The 15143-nt window shown below is 40.9% G+C and overlaps 1 long non-coding RNA gene across 1 annotated transcript; it reads right to left on the bottom strand.

Annotated features, from left to right (window-relative positions):
- Positions 1-52: 52 nt before the first annotated feature.
- Positions 53-15143, bottom strand: LOC134205266 (uncharacterized). Its single transcript, XR_009978105.1, has 3 exons — positions 14919-15143; positions 254-347; positions 53-190 (listed from the first exon to the last, which is right to left on the bottom strand). It is a non-coding gene; the product is annotated as an uncharacterized LOC134205266 (long non-coding RNA).

The raw sequence follows: 15143 nt of genomic DNA on the forward strand, positions 1-15143 counted from the left end.
ACAATGTTTTTCAAATAAAATCTTACACTCATTTGACAAAGTTATACAAATCCTCCAATATATTTTTCAAATTCATTCACTGTAAATGCCCGAATGCTTTTCCCAAATCGTCCATTCACATTTGCTATGCCCGCTTGGTAAACATCAGATGGGCGATCAGCCAAGTGCACTCGTGGCACACGGATATCACCTAAAGTACAATAAAAATATTAAAACATATAGAAGCAATGAAATATCATACGGAGCACCATACCTACAGCAGCAACACTATCGCTAGGAGATTTTTGATCTACCATTGGTCTACTGTATGCTATATTACAAGCAATAAGAACCAAGAGAATCAATATCTGAAAAGAAAGCAAAAGTTTTTTTAATCGGGGTAAAATTAAGAATGGGTGTACAAAAGTACACCAAGGTTATCTGGAAGACGACAAGTTAACTCGAAAAATGACATTACCTTTTGTTTACAACAAGGTGGCAAAACGATCATTTTATCGCAACATACAAGAGTTATGGCCCGTTTACATATTCGCTAGCTCTAGCGGACAATGCGCTATTTGACAATACTAGCACGAAATTAGCATAATATAAACATGAATTGTCATCTGCTAATCATGTGTGTATGCTGTGTGATCACGATTCCTATCTTTCTTGGACACTAAGTATCAGGATCGCCCAAAAAGATATATTTTGATAATAATCCCAAAGACTTATTCTATACTAAATTTGCAAAACGATTTATCTGCTTTTGCGAACAAAAATTCAAACATCGATTCGACAAATCTGATAGCACTCCCACGCAAACCAACACCATCAATATAGGCTAATGCTTCTAATATCTGTTAACCTTTTGTCTGTGCTCTGGGGTCAATATGACCCCAGGCTACTTTGAGGGGCTGCCATTTTTTTTAGTTTTCAACCGATTCTCCTAATTTTTGGTAGTTTGGTAAAACTCGCCGAGATCTGTCTCCTAGGTGCAAATTCGCTTGAAAAATCTTGAAAATGTGCGCTACAGTGTTCTTTTTTCAAAAAACTTACGTTGTCTGTGCTCTGGGGTCAATTTGACCTCAAATTGAAATTGCTATAACTTTTTTAATGTTTGGCCATTTTTGGATTTTTGGGCTGTTTCAAAAGATAATTTAATCATCTTTCAGGTAGTTACCAAAGATTGGCTATAGGTGTGCGGGTACATCGCAGGGAGGGTTTTTGGAAAAAAAAAGGTACAAAAACATTGATTTTTCATGCTTATTTTACTTATATCTGAAAATCCTACCAATTTTGAACTTCACCTTTTCAAAAAGGTTATGCAGGAGGGCGTGTGCTTTGACATGAGGCATTGATTAGTCTAGAGCTTGGTCGCTAGGTGGCGGTATATTTGAATTCATTATTTTAGACTACTCAACTAATTCCGATATATGGAGTTTTCCTCATTGTAAATATTCTTATCGCACAAATTTGAAATTTGTAAAGATGACGTCTTTAACAAAGTTCGCCTTTTTTATTTTCTTCCTAAGCAATGGAGGGGAAATCTGCTCAACAGACATCCTGGGTTGTCCAGGAAGTGCGGGGTTAGGGACCACCTCCAACAGCAAACGAGGGAGGCAGGACTACATCCCCGACCCGCTAAACCGTTTCCATTGCCGCCAAGCCCATAGTCCCTTCTGTACAACCAGAAAGTAATGCTTCAAAGGGGGGCCAGTGCACAACGCACCCTCGAGGTTTGCTGCGTGTCCTTGCAGCACCGAACATCATGACTCGCTTTTTTAAAAAAACACCATGGCCAGCGCATTGCCGGCTTTCCAGGTGGCCTTACCACGCCCTATGTCCTCGGAAGGTGGGAAGGGTCGACTTCGCGCTTGCTTTCCTCTGCACGACTGGTATCAAGAATGATGATGCCGCGTGCACCCCAAATTGACCTCTGCTCCAGCCTTGACGAGGACCCCTTTCCGTCGGAACCCGCCCGGTTGACCGACGCTGCAAAAGCGACGATACCACGTTGTTCTTCGCGCGGCCACTTGTTCGATAAAAGGATCGAGTTCGACCACAGAGCATGACTACCGGTATGACCCATGAAGCCGACTCCGATCCCTTGTACCACCTCTTATTTGCGCCTGAACTAGCCATCCTTGAGTCCACGCGCCACCTTCTGTGTAGCTCCGAGACGATTTGGACGATAGCCGATAAAACGGCGTTCCAGCCAACTTCATCTTTACACATCCTCCGAACTAGGTTGTCCGGGGTAGTGTCCAGACCACATGTGGCAAGCATGTAGTCACGCATTGCGCGAAAACGTGGGCAGACGAACAACACGTGTTTCCGTTTCCTCTAAACCTGCGCACACCAAACACTCGGGCGAGGCCGAGCAAGCCAGCTGCGTTACCTGCACTGTGATTTTGCAGCACGCTTAAACGCCGGGCACATCGAACCCCCCATGAGGTGCTTGCAGTTCACAGCTTTGCTGGAACAAATCAAACAATTGTGAGGGTTCGTGCAGCATTGTGCCTTATGCCCCTCCAATCCGCAGCGTCGGCAGAGATTGCTTCTGTCAGGGCCTTTGCAGTCCCATTGCATGTGCCCCGGTTCCAGGCACTTGAAGCAAACTTCGGGTTGCTCGTATATGCCCACAGGGCACACCGACCATCCCATCTTGACGCTCCCTAACTTGACTACCTTGGAGGCATCCGCTGCAGATAGCCGAACCAATGCTACCTGCGTCCCTGCTGGACCTTTACGTAGCCGAACGGCTGCGGTGGAGGTCTCCACTTCACACTGTCGCTGCAGTGCTGTGACGAGCTTTTCGACTTCGGTGATCTCGTCCAGGTCTTTAACCCTTAGATTCACCTGCACCTCCGTCGTGAGTGCCCTCCTCACCTTGATCGTCTCGCCTAGGACTTCTTCCGCCAACTTCTTGTAGGCGGCGCCCTTTTGCGAGACGCCCCGCTTCAGCTCGAGGATCATCTCGCCCATCCGGGTACGTCTTATTCGACATACGTCGGCGCCGAGTTCACCGAGCTTGACGTCACTCCTCATCGCCTTCAAGACGTCCGAGTACTTAGCCTCGTCCGTTTTGATGACTAGGGCATCGCCCATGGAGCGATTGGCGCCTACCCTGGACTTCTTGCTACCCTCATTCGCCTGGGCCTTCTTTTCGGCCCTTGACGTCTTCGGTTTCCCTTTGTTCTTGACCAGGATCCAGGAGGCGTCATCCCCCTCTATTTTCCTGGTCTGATGCGGCTGAGAGCCGTAACTCCTTACTACCGTCTTTCCTGGGTGAACGGACCTTTCCAGGTCCTTCCTCCCCCGGTTTTGGAGGTACCTGGCCGGGGTTCAGCTTCCCAGCCCCACTACCCGCGTTTTGATGAACTTTTACTGGAGACTGTCTCCCCCGTTTTTGTGCCAGCTCCGTTGGAGCAGTTGCCCCCGACGTGCCCACAAATACTTGAGCCTCAGTCTGGGTAGACTTTGGCACCACTGTCTTCGCTGGCACGCCCTCGGTCGATTCGACCTTGCCCGAGTCCGCGAATCCTTGGGCCTCAGTCTGGGTAGACCTCGACTCCACGGATTTCACGGGTTTACACTTGGCCGTCCCGACCGCCCTCTCCAGCTTGGTGTCCTTACTGATATTATGCTTCGATGACGCAAAGTCTATGATGGCGTCCAGCTGTTCCGTCGCCACCTCGAAGACCGAAAACCCATCGCGTTTGCGGTTCATCGCCCTCACAAGCTATGGGCCGTCTATAACCTCTACCGGCGTAGCCTGGGAGATGGTTAAGTGACCCACGCTGGCGCTGCGCACTGAGTTGCCGACTATTGCCTCTGGCAACTCTCTGAACAACCCACCTTTTGCGAAGGGGTTGTCGCCTACACTACTACCACTAATTGAATAATTGACTTGGTTTTCCATTTTGGTCCCACGAGTTGCTCGGGAAAAGAGGTCCACCACGCCAGAGCCCAGCATGACGCGGTAAGGGACAATTACTGTGGAGGGTGCCCAGGTACCCCACAGGCTCCGTTAAAGGCCTAGCTCATTATTTCACCCCCTGGCCATGCATCCCCTTGGCACGGGTCGCTTAACGCCTTGGGATTAGGGGTTAGGGACGATGGTCCCCTTGGTCGCACCCACTCACTCTAGCTGATGTCAGAAGCAAGATTTTTTTATGTACAGGTTATCCGACTTGTCAATATCCCCAACTCAGCCATTTTGGATTTTTGTATGGAATTTATGCTCGTTTGTTTACGATTTGCACTGAAAATGTATGTTTCCCCCCCCCGCTGGTTATTCCCATCTACTGACGAAGTCGGATAACCTGTACATAAAAAAATCTTGGTCAGAAGTACAAAACCCCTAGCTGGCGGTCGATTGTCATCGGAAGACCCGTGGAAGCGTGAGATTGGAACTTGTGAGGACCAGAGCTGAGTAGGTCGCTCCTTTCCAGATGTCAACTCACCATTTCGCAGCTCAACAAACAAACAAAGTTCGTCTGGTGGGAATGGACTGTCATGTGACGGAATAAATAATTAAGAAATTTACAAAAAGGCGGTGCTAGTGTAATTGCAATATTCTTGCATATTTGAAATATTGCTTTAGCTTGAGATCCCTTATACCTACACCCAAGTTTAATTCGGCAACATTGTTCAGGATGTCCAGGACTACAAAGTGGTGCTCAATATAATGAGCACTTCTTCCAAGATGCGGCGCTAGTGAGCTGTTATATTTGTGAATATTGTTCCATGTGAGATCTGATGTATTTTGGTTTTTAGCATTTTTGGGAAACATGAATGTTGTGGTAGAGTTCATCAAAAGTTTTCTTCGTATTCAACCTGCTCCAACTGCTGCAAATAACAGAATGTGTTCGCAGAATATGTTTTAGGTCATCCAAGAAAACCCTAGAATTAAAGCCTTTGAGTATACATGGGTAACCAAAGATCAGCCAATTTGCCGCCTATTTGTAAAATTCCCAATTATTACTTCCGTCACAAGACAGTCCATTCCCACTAGACGACCTTTGATCAAGACGCTCTTTTAACAAATTTTAGGTTTGTGCGATTTTTTACACTGAGGAGCATTCTATATATCGGAATATCTTGAGTAATGAATGAATGAATTCAAATATACCACCACCTGGCGGCCAAGTTCTAAACCTATCAACGCCTAATGCCAAAGCACACGCCTTCCTGCATAACCTTTTTAAAAAAGATGCAGTTCAAAATGGGTAGGATTTTCGGATATAAGTAAAATAATCGTGAAAAATCACTGTTTTTGTACCCTTGTTCACTAAAACCCCTCCCCGCGGTGTACCCGCCCACCAATAGTCAATCTTTGGTTACGACCTGAAAGATGATTAAATTATCTTTCGAAAGCCTCAAACATCCAAAATCGGCCGAACAATAAACAAGTTATAACAATTTCAATTTGTGGTCAATTTGGCCCCAGAGCACAGATAACGTAAGTTTTTTTGAGACAGACAGAAGGTTAATGGTGTTGGTTTGTGTGAGTGTCCTATCAGATTCGTCAAATCGACGCTAGAATTTTTGTTCACAAAAGCAGATAAGTCGTTTTGAAAATTTAGTATAGAATAAGTCTTCGGGCTTCTTATCAAAATATGTTTTTTGAGCGATCCTTAGTAGGCAAGAAAGATAGGAAGCGTGAAAATAGATCACACAGCATACACATATGATTAGCAATCTTCGTTTACTAAAGCAGATAAGTCGTTTTGAAAATTAGGTATTGTATTAGTGATTAATAACAATCAAACCAGCTCGATGAACGCGACGAACGGTGGTGATGTCTGTATGTCTAGGTAAACAAAATGTAATAGCCTATTCAGATTACGCCATTGTTAATAATAAATATAATGATAAAGAGTAAACCTCATACATTTAATTTTTGCCTTTCTCGTACAACAAAGTTGTACCAGAAGGCTATAATTTCACTCCAAAAGCCAAATTTTGATAGGAGGCTCGGAGACCCATAGTGTTTTATATGAATCGACTCAGTTCGAAAAACTGAGTAAATGTCCGTCTGTGTGTGTGTGGATGTGTGTAGCCCCGGGATTTTTTTTTGTTAAACATGTTTCATATAGAAGGACTTGACCGATCCGAGTGCAACTATTTTCATTCGACGGAGAAACTTTCCTAGTTGGACACTATTGTTTTTGTTTGGTATTGTATGATTTATTACATGCGGTTTGAATAATATTTCTGTTTTTCTTTTAACAAATAACACTGTTAACACTGTTTACGTGCACATTGCAACAACCTCTTATAGCCTATTCAGATTACGCCATTAATGACATAATAATTGGCGTTTCAGGGTAAATACGCTTTATGATGTCATTATTTACGTAATATTCCATACATTTTGCGCTGTAAAAAGATACCCGCTAAAAAGAGTCATAAAGAATTTATTACGAACAATTATTACGAGAGAGCTTTCGTTCTAACTGGGATGCAGGGAGAAATTAAACAAAACAAAACTGACAAGCGTCACGCTCTCTTTGCCAGAGAGAAAATTATCTCTGTTTTCATTTCGTTTCGTAGTTGACAGTCATGCTCTTTCTGTCGCAGCAGGGTCGAATGCATGTTAGATGGAAATCTTCTGAGCGCTGAAGAATAACTCGGATTGTGATGGTTTTGTGGAGAGCATTTCATATGATGAAAAATAATGATGATAATTATTTATTCTCCACTTATTCAACATGAATTGTTTAAAAAACAGATGCTCTCTAGAATTAACATGAAGTATTTAACTTAAACCTAGATTTAATAGAACAAATCGAATAAATTTTCAAAGTTCAAGGGCCAAAGCGGAAGACAATTTAAAACGTAGGAATGATTGTAAAACGAATATATTTGATAAATAAACATGATTTCATAAATTGTTTCAATTCTGCTCCTTGAAGGGCTTAATATACTTTGGATTTCAACATTCTTCACGTGGGACAACTGTACGATTTGAATGGGATGTACAGTAGCCGTTCGATAACTGCAAAATGTTTACTTTTCAGTTAACGACTGCCGTTCGATAACTGCAACGCATTCTAGACGTCAAACGGTAGTCAATCGACGTCAGATGCAATAAAAGTGCATCTTAATGTGCAGTGCAATGCAGCTGTCATTGAGTTTGACACCAGTTGAAGTTTAGCGGTCTGATAACTGCAAAACTGTTGCAGTTAAAAAGTATTGCAGTTAAATGACTTGCAATTATCGAACGTCTACTGTATATATATAGTATGTAGAATAACCTTAAATAAAACATGGATTGGTAATGCATTAATTCATCCAAAATCCAGTTTAAATTATATCACATTCACACGATTCGATTTTGTTAGAAGCTGTATCATTGATTGTCGAGTAGAACGCAATGGTTCAGTTTCCATTTTTGAAAAAAAATTAAATTGCTGAGTTGCCCTTCATACATGGAGATACTGGTGGAAATACATTTTAGTTCGATAATATTTCTTGAAAATTGGTCCAATCGTCCTTTTTTTGTTTATTTGTGAGAATTCCCAAAAGTATCTAAATTTTTAAATCAAATCTCCGTTCGATCATAGTACAGAATCAAAATACTTTTTAAACTTAAAAATAATTTGAGGAATAGTCTGATTCCCCGAAGAACGGCGCACCCAACTAATGAATGTAGCTTTGCTCATTATCCTTAATGAGAGCTTCAAATATTCTTCAAAAATCCCTTTTCATATTTTTTTTTATATATTTTTTCGTAGAAACTTTGTTTGATTGTCGCCACACAAATGCTTGATTTCGCAAATTAAATTTTAAAAACCTCCTTGAATTCAACCCTGTATTACCGTGCAAATGAGGAAACATGGAAACGTCAAGATATACTACCTTGCTGCAGTCTGAACACCTCGTAATAATTTCATACCCTCTCACTTAACAAAGTCATAAATAGCCCAATCTGAATAGGCTATTAGTGATCATTTCAACATAATACGATATTAATTGAATACATGTTCCATTCAAAGCCATATAAAAATACCAAGATATGGAGTACAGGTCTTAAGGTCAATAAGCATAACGAAGGATCTATTTTCTTCTTTAAGGAATTCAACGTGCTTTTAATGATTATCGATTTGATTTCTTGTTCAATGCTTTTCAAATTTGGTTCTACGGATTACAAAGGGCATGGGAAATTTACTAAAGAGATAACAGCCCTTTGGGTACGCGTGACAACTTGAAGGCCTGAACTCCAGTGAATTTTTGAATGAACTGGAAAAGATCAATAGTTGAACGCTCATCCATTTCAATTCTAAGGATCAAACAAGCACAAACGATAAAAAAGGCTAACAGTTCTCAAGGAGCTGGAAGCCTATACATCAGGTAATTCTTTGTTGAACTGGGATGTAACAATAATTGAAGGTGCATCCATTTTTTTCCTATGGATCACAAGGGCATCAACCATTTTTGAATAGTTATTAGAGACTTCTGGCTATGCGTCTAGATCTTATGGCATGTGCTGCAGAAAATCCGTAGATGACTCTTTGAATCAAAAAGGCCACAATCTATTGTTAAAATAGGAAACTGTTTTATTGCTACGCGTGTAGGCCCTTAAACCCATACTTCACACTTGCTTCATCAGCAATGGCGCTCAATGAAGTAGGGTTGTGTGAGGTTGTGCTAGTTGGTCGTCAGATCCCGACCCGACCACACAAGCGAAGAGAGATCGCCACTCAAGTTCAGTACATTCATAGTTAATTGCCTATATGCCGGGTATTAAGCCACCCGGAGTGGAAATTAATTACTATGTCTGAAACTCGATTATGCATATGTACAACATGTGATAGATTTAGTTCGGAAAAGGTATTGGAGGGTAATCGCCCCTTCGGTGGGCTTTGATCCCACGACCCCAGCACGCTAGACAGGTGCTTCCCCTATTAAGCTACAAAGGACCTCCTTCGTCATCCGCAGCTTAGCGGGTATTGATGAAACCAAATTACCAGCATCAGGTTCCAGCCGAACTCTCGCAATACATTTTCAGAACTAACTCTCTCATGTGTATTTTTGTACACATGCCAACCAAGTAGGATGAGTATTTAGTATTGTCCGACTCCTACACACTTGCTTTATCAGCAACTTCGCTCAATGAAGTAGGATCTGACGACCAACTGGCACAACCTCACACAACCCTCCGTATATCCTAGAAAAACTGAACTTTAACGATCCATCAGTTACTTACGACAGAGAGATCCATTGCGAACTGATTTTCGGAGAACACTGTCTCACTTTTAGGTGAATTGATCAAAAATAAAATTTTCTCAAATGATACACCACGATGTATGCAGCATACTTGCTGAACATACTATGCCATTTTAAACACGACTTAATACCGAAAAAGCTGACGATCACATTTTTCGGGAGTTTAACCACTGTGCAATGGTGAGAACGTTTAGAGGTTACCATACCATCTACCAGATCTGCGGCAACACACATGAGCTGGGTACAGCTTTCATAGTGATGGGCAAAGGCGCGTGATCGTGGCCGATCAATGAAAGAATATGCAGGTTGAAGATCAAAGGCCGGTTCCTCAACATTAACATAATCAACGTCCATAGCTCACACTCCGGAAGCACTGATGATGATAAGAACGCATTCTACGCGCAGCTGGAACGTGAGTATGACCGCTTCCCAAGCCACGACGTCAAAATCATCATAGGAGATTTGAACGCCCAGGTTGGCCAAGAGCAGTGTCTCTAAATTCTCATGTATACATGGATGAGATAGTGTGCCATGAGCTACAAAAGCTCACGTAGCATCGATTCAGTGCGACGAGAGAAACTAGCGCGTGCGGTGCATAAAATAACTGAGTGAGCGTATCTCAATGTACGTCTCATGAGACTCGTCTCATGCGCTAGGAATGCATAGCTGGCGTTACTCAGACGACGGTATTATTGGGTGAAGATTTCCCACCCAAGCTGTTTACGCACCTCTGCTGTTGTTTGCAAAGGTTTACCATGGCAAACAGCGCATGAGCTGATCGCATTGAGATGTTTCAATGCGATTCACCAACGTTAATGTGAGGTGCACAAGCTTCGTGAGACTCGCGTAGCAGTCGTTGCTCAACCTCATCCTTTTTGTACGCGTGCATGATGTATGGCCAAGAGGAGGAGTTTAGACCGACTATTGGGAAGTTCAGCGCTCACCGGCTGACGAACGAAAACGGCCTACGACTAATTGATTTCGCCGCCTCCAAGAATATGGCCATTCGCAGCACCTATACTTTCAACACAGCCTCCCGTATCGGTACAGATCACCATTGCAGACAGAATCACGCCCAAAACTATCCGTCATCAGCAATGTTCGGTACCGACGACCGCCGCGGTACGACCCAGAGCGACTGAAGCAACCTGATGTCGCCACTGCATACGCGCAGCATCTCGTGGCAGTGTTGCCGGAAGAGGGTGAGCTCGATGGGGCCCCTCTTGAGGACTGCTGGAATACAGTCAAAGCAGCCATTAACGACGCAGCGGAGAACAACGTCGGGTATATGGGGCGAAGTCGACGTAACGATTGGTTCGACGAAGAGTGCAGACAGATTATGGAGGAGAAGGATGCAGCACGGGCGGTCACGCTGCAGCAAGGTATCCGGCAGAACGTGGAACGATATAGACGGAAGCGGAGACAGCAGACCCGCCTTTTTCAGGAGAAGAAACGCCGCCTGGAAGAAGCGGAATGCGAGAAATTATGTTTTTTGATCACAGTGCAGTGAATGTATATGCGAAATTTCAGAGAAAAAAAATACAAAAATAAATCGACCTTCGATTTCACAGAAAATTGTGTTTTTCGCAATATCGGACCAATACATCATTACGAATATATTGAACGCGTTACGTGGTAAAGCGGTATACGAGTGAAATAATGCCTGTTTAGTCTTCCGTAGACGTTCATCACGCCATCCTAATTTTAAATATTCTCCAAAACTCGAAATACTCGAAATGATGAAACCAGAAATTCTGGGGCAAACAAATCAATCGAACAACGTTTTATATACACACTTAAAATAAATCGCAGATTTCTGTGAAATTTCACCGAAATCTCAACAGCAGAACTGTTCGGTAAAAATTTTACAGATTTTTTGGTAGTTTTGACAGTTGAACAAAGGAAAATACCGCAGAAAATCGGTGAAATAATTACCGAACAAATCTGCTGTTGAGATTCCGGTGAATTGAAGCAAAATTCACCGAAATCTGTGAAATGATTTAAGTGTGTATAGTGAGTTCAATGTTGTGTTTCCAGATACATCAAGGATGAAGCAAGTATAAGTAAAAGTGATATGTTTTACAGTGTTGTGCAAGAATGTTTCGATCATTTAGTAGTCTGGTTTCAATCATTTAATCCAGAGGCTGAGTTTCAAGATGTGTGTAAGTCGATCTTCTAGTGGAAAGGTTTTTATACACAGAAAAAAGTTTTGAAAACTAAATAACATGTACAATAGTATCTAATATAAAAATAAACCATATTTGACAATATTGGATTTTCAATCAAATCTGCTTTTTTTCACTCAGTCGTGTTAATTTAAAATAGATGTCTCTGATACTATAAACTTTCCTTTTTAGCAACAATATCAGGCGATTAGGTTTTGCTTAGAGATTGGTTAAATGTTAATTAATATCTCTTTACATTCATGATAACTATATTATAATTATCATAACACATTTATTAAAATTCAAAATTCATTTACAACATTATGGTTATATAGAAATTTATTGTGTGCATTTTACACAAAACATACTGTCATCGTCACCATACCCGATTACAGAGTCGTCCGGGGAATTTATTCAAAATTCTCCTGTTAAGTTTTTCGTAAAGTTGTAATTAATGCAAGTGTTATTATTTTTGAGCAAAACGTTTCATAATATTTATGGAAATGATATGTGATTTTCGATAAGTTGTGTTTTGACTGCGTCATAAACTTTCTAATCTGTATATATAAAAATGAAATGAATTGTGTTCGTATTCGTATAACTCAAAAACAGTTGTATTGTTTTTTTTTTGTCTCTTCAGCAAATGCGTTCATTGTGGTTTCCAGCGGGTTTATATTATATTTTGTCATGTGAAAATCACAAAAAATTGAATAAATCGCGAAAAACTAAAATTGGGATTCGAATGGAAATTTTGCATGGGCAGTTCACAACGAGCATTTTTGCCTACTAAGCAGGACAACGTTTGCTGAGTTAACTAGTTTCATATAAAATCGGTCAAATAAAGTAAAAATGTGCTGGACGGGGATATTCAAGATAACGATTCCAGGGACGAGAAATATGGAGCAGTTGTAGGTAAGTAAATGTGGTATATTTTTATCGTCTTTTGGCTTTTCGCTTGTTTCATTGCTTTTGTTTCTTTTTTCTTGTTTCAGAGGGCGAGTAATGGCGCTTGAACCTAGGCTTATATGCACTCTGATGGACATAAGTATTTGTCATGTTTTTATAGTTTTTTTTTCTTATTGACATTACATCCCCACAACACTAGGACAGAGCCGCATCGCAGCTTAGTGTTCATTGAGCACTTCCACAGTTATTAACTGCGAGGTTTCTAAGCCATGTTACCATTTTTGCATTCGTATATCATTAGGCTAACACGATGATACTTTCATGCCCAGGGAAGTCGAGACAATTTCCAATCCGTAAATTGCCTAGACCGGCACCAAGAATCGAACCCAGCCACCCTCAGCATGGTCTTGCTTTGTAGTTGCGCGTCTTACCGCACTGTGGTTTTTATAGTCATCTGTATTAATTCATATGAATACTTTTGTTTATCAGTTTTTTTTTATTACAGCAGACAATGATTATAAACGATATCAATTCAATCCGATGTTTGAAATGAGTGGTTGTCACTGATCTGATCAGCAAAAGGAAATTTCCCATAATTTTCATGCGACTAAGCTGTCGAGTTCATAACGTTTGTTTGCTGATATTTTCGATCACCTTTCTATGTTAAACGGTAACTCAATTCTCTAGAAAATTTTGCGTCATATTTTAGTAATAATATATTTAAACATAGCTCGATTTTATATTTTCCGTGCCCTAATCTATATACCTCATCCCTTTCAATGTACGTATGAAGAGGAACATTAGCAGGGACTAGATTATCGGAATGCTTTGAGGTGGTGCACATGGATGCGTGTGAAAAATTTATAATGTTTCATCACATATAGAAATTGTCCGTTTTTCAGATTCTAATTGTTTTGTTTTATAATGATTCAGCCCTGGGCTGGTTCACCGCAGCACTTATCTAGTCTTATCTAAACTCACATTTTATCCTGGCGTAAATGTTATGCGAGGTATATGAGAAGAATAAAACTTTGAATAATTATACCTTAGGCTCAAAGAGACATCAAATCAAAATCAAAGCTTCGGACGGTCTAATTCAGGATAACAACATAACATGCCCGGTTCGGTTCTTTAACCGTGAATTCTAATATTTTTGGACATCTAGGACCTTACCTCAATCTTACCGAACGTACGACAGAAGAACTTCGCTTCGTCCTCTCTATTCAACAAGGCACAGGGCAAGTCTGTTAGTGACTGCGTTTGAATGATAGGTCAGTATGCATATGGTTGGTTTTGATAACTAATATGTGATAGGTAGGAGGGGCCTTCTTTAGCGTAGCAGTAAGATGAGCGGTTATAAAGCAAGACCATGCTGAGGATGGCTGGGTTCGATTCCCGTTGCCGATCTAGGAAATTTTCGGTTTGGAAATTGTCTCGACTTCCCTGGGCATAAAAGTATCATCGTGTTGGCCTCACGATATTCGAATGCAAAAAATAGTAACTTGGCTTAGAAACCTTGCGTCAATAGTGGAAGTGCTGAATGAACAATAAACAGCAAGGCCGGCAATCAATGTCGCAGTGGAGGATGTTGACCCAGCAAACGTTGTCCTGCTTAGTAGGCGAAAAGGCACATGCCAAATTTTCATGCGAATCCTAATTTTAGTTTTCTACGATCTACTCATCTTTACTCATGATTTTTGCATGGAGAAATATATAAACGAACATATCTGCTAAAGGAATGAAGAAAATCCACCAAGTCGTTCTTGAACTATGCGGAACACAGACTTTTTCATTTATACATACATATTTATTGTTGCATTTATAATTCAGCATCCACCATTACGCATTTCTATCAGATGCCCCTTGAGGCCATTGAAGGTACCCCGAGACTTCAGCCGCTTCCGATTTTACGACAAAATTTGATTTTTTTTAATGGGATGGCGCCCTTACCCAATCAGCGCATTTCTTAAGATTTCCTCTGCATGAAATTAGTCAGTTGTTTGCCGGCATTAGATCAGGTTCTATTTTCATATTATGGCCAACTATAACCGTAATTGAAACACTTTCCTTAAACTGATTTAATACATCTTTTGTATTGATTAATATTTTTTTCAAATCACTTCCTTTGCAATTTAAATCGATATGACAATATGAAATTTTCATCATTAGACACTACCAAAAAGATGCTCAATGGTAAAATGTGCGTTTGTTTTAATTAAATGGATAATGATACAAGTGCAATCAGGTGATCTCAATTAAGATGTATACATCTTGGATAAAAATTCCAGTTAGAACAAAATAAACAAAATTCAAATCAATATATATCATTGATTACCACTGGCCATTAAGTATGCAAAGTTCACTTCTATAGCGTACTCATAAAATTCGTAATCGTTGATCAGAACTCGCGAGTTTAATCATCAAATACATTCGATCGATGATGTCATTTTGCCAGCTTAATCCAGCGTGCTTCCTATGTAGTAGGTCATTCACACGATCGGGTTTATATGTCCATTTATTCTGACGTGCGAAATTTGGCTTCCTCTTAATGACAAGATATTGAACTTTCACAGCGTTGCTATAATGACAAATGGTCTTTCAAAAAGAAAGATGATTAATGAACACGCTTACACTTAAACTGCCCATTTTCCGAAAAGTATTAACGGTCTTTTAGCGAACTGATCACACTTGCTAGATAGCCACTCCACTGGTAATGATTCCTGTGCTGCTGTTTATGCACTGTCTTGATCGGCGACTGTCGAGATACTGAGCATGAAGATTTCCATTGAACATGTATTTTTAGAGAACAGACTAATCATTTAGGAATTTTACATAAACGATGCCAGGAACTACACA

This window comes from Armigeres subalbatus, chromosome 1 (genome assembly GCF_024139115.2).
Source record: "Armigeres subalbatus isolate Guangzhou_Male chromosome 1, GZ_Asu_2, whole genome shotgun sequence".
NCBI lineage: Eukaryota > Metazoa > Arthropoda > Insecta > Diptera > Culicidae > Armigeres > Armigeres subalbatus.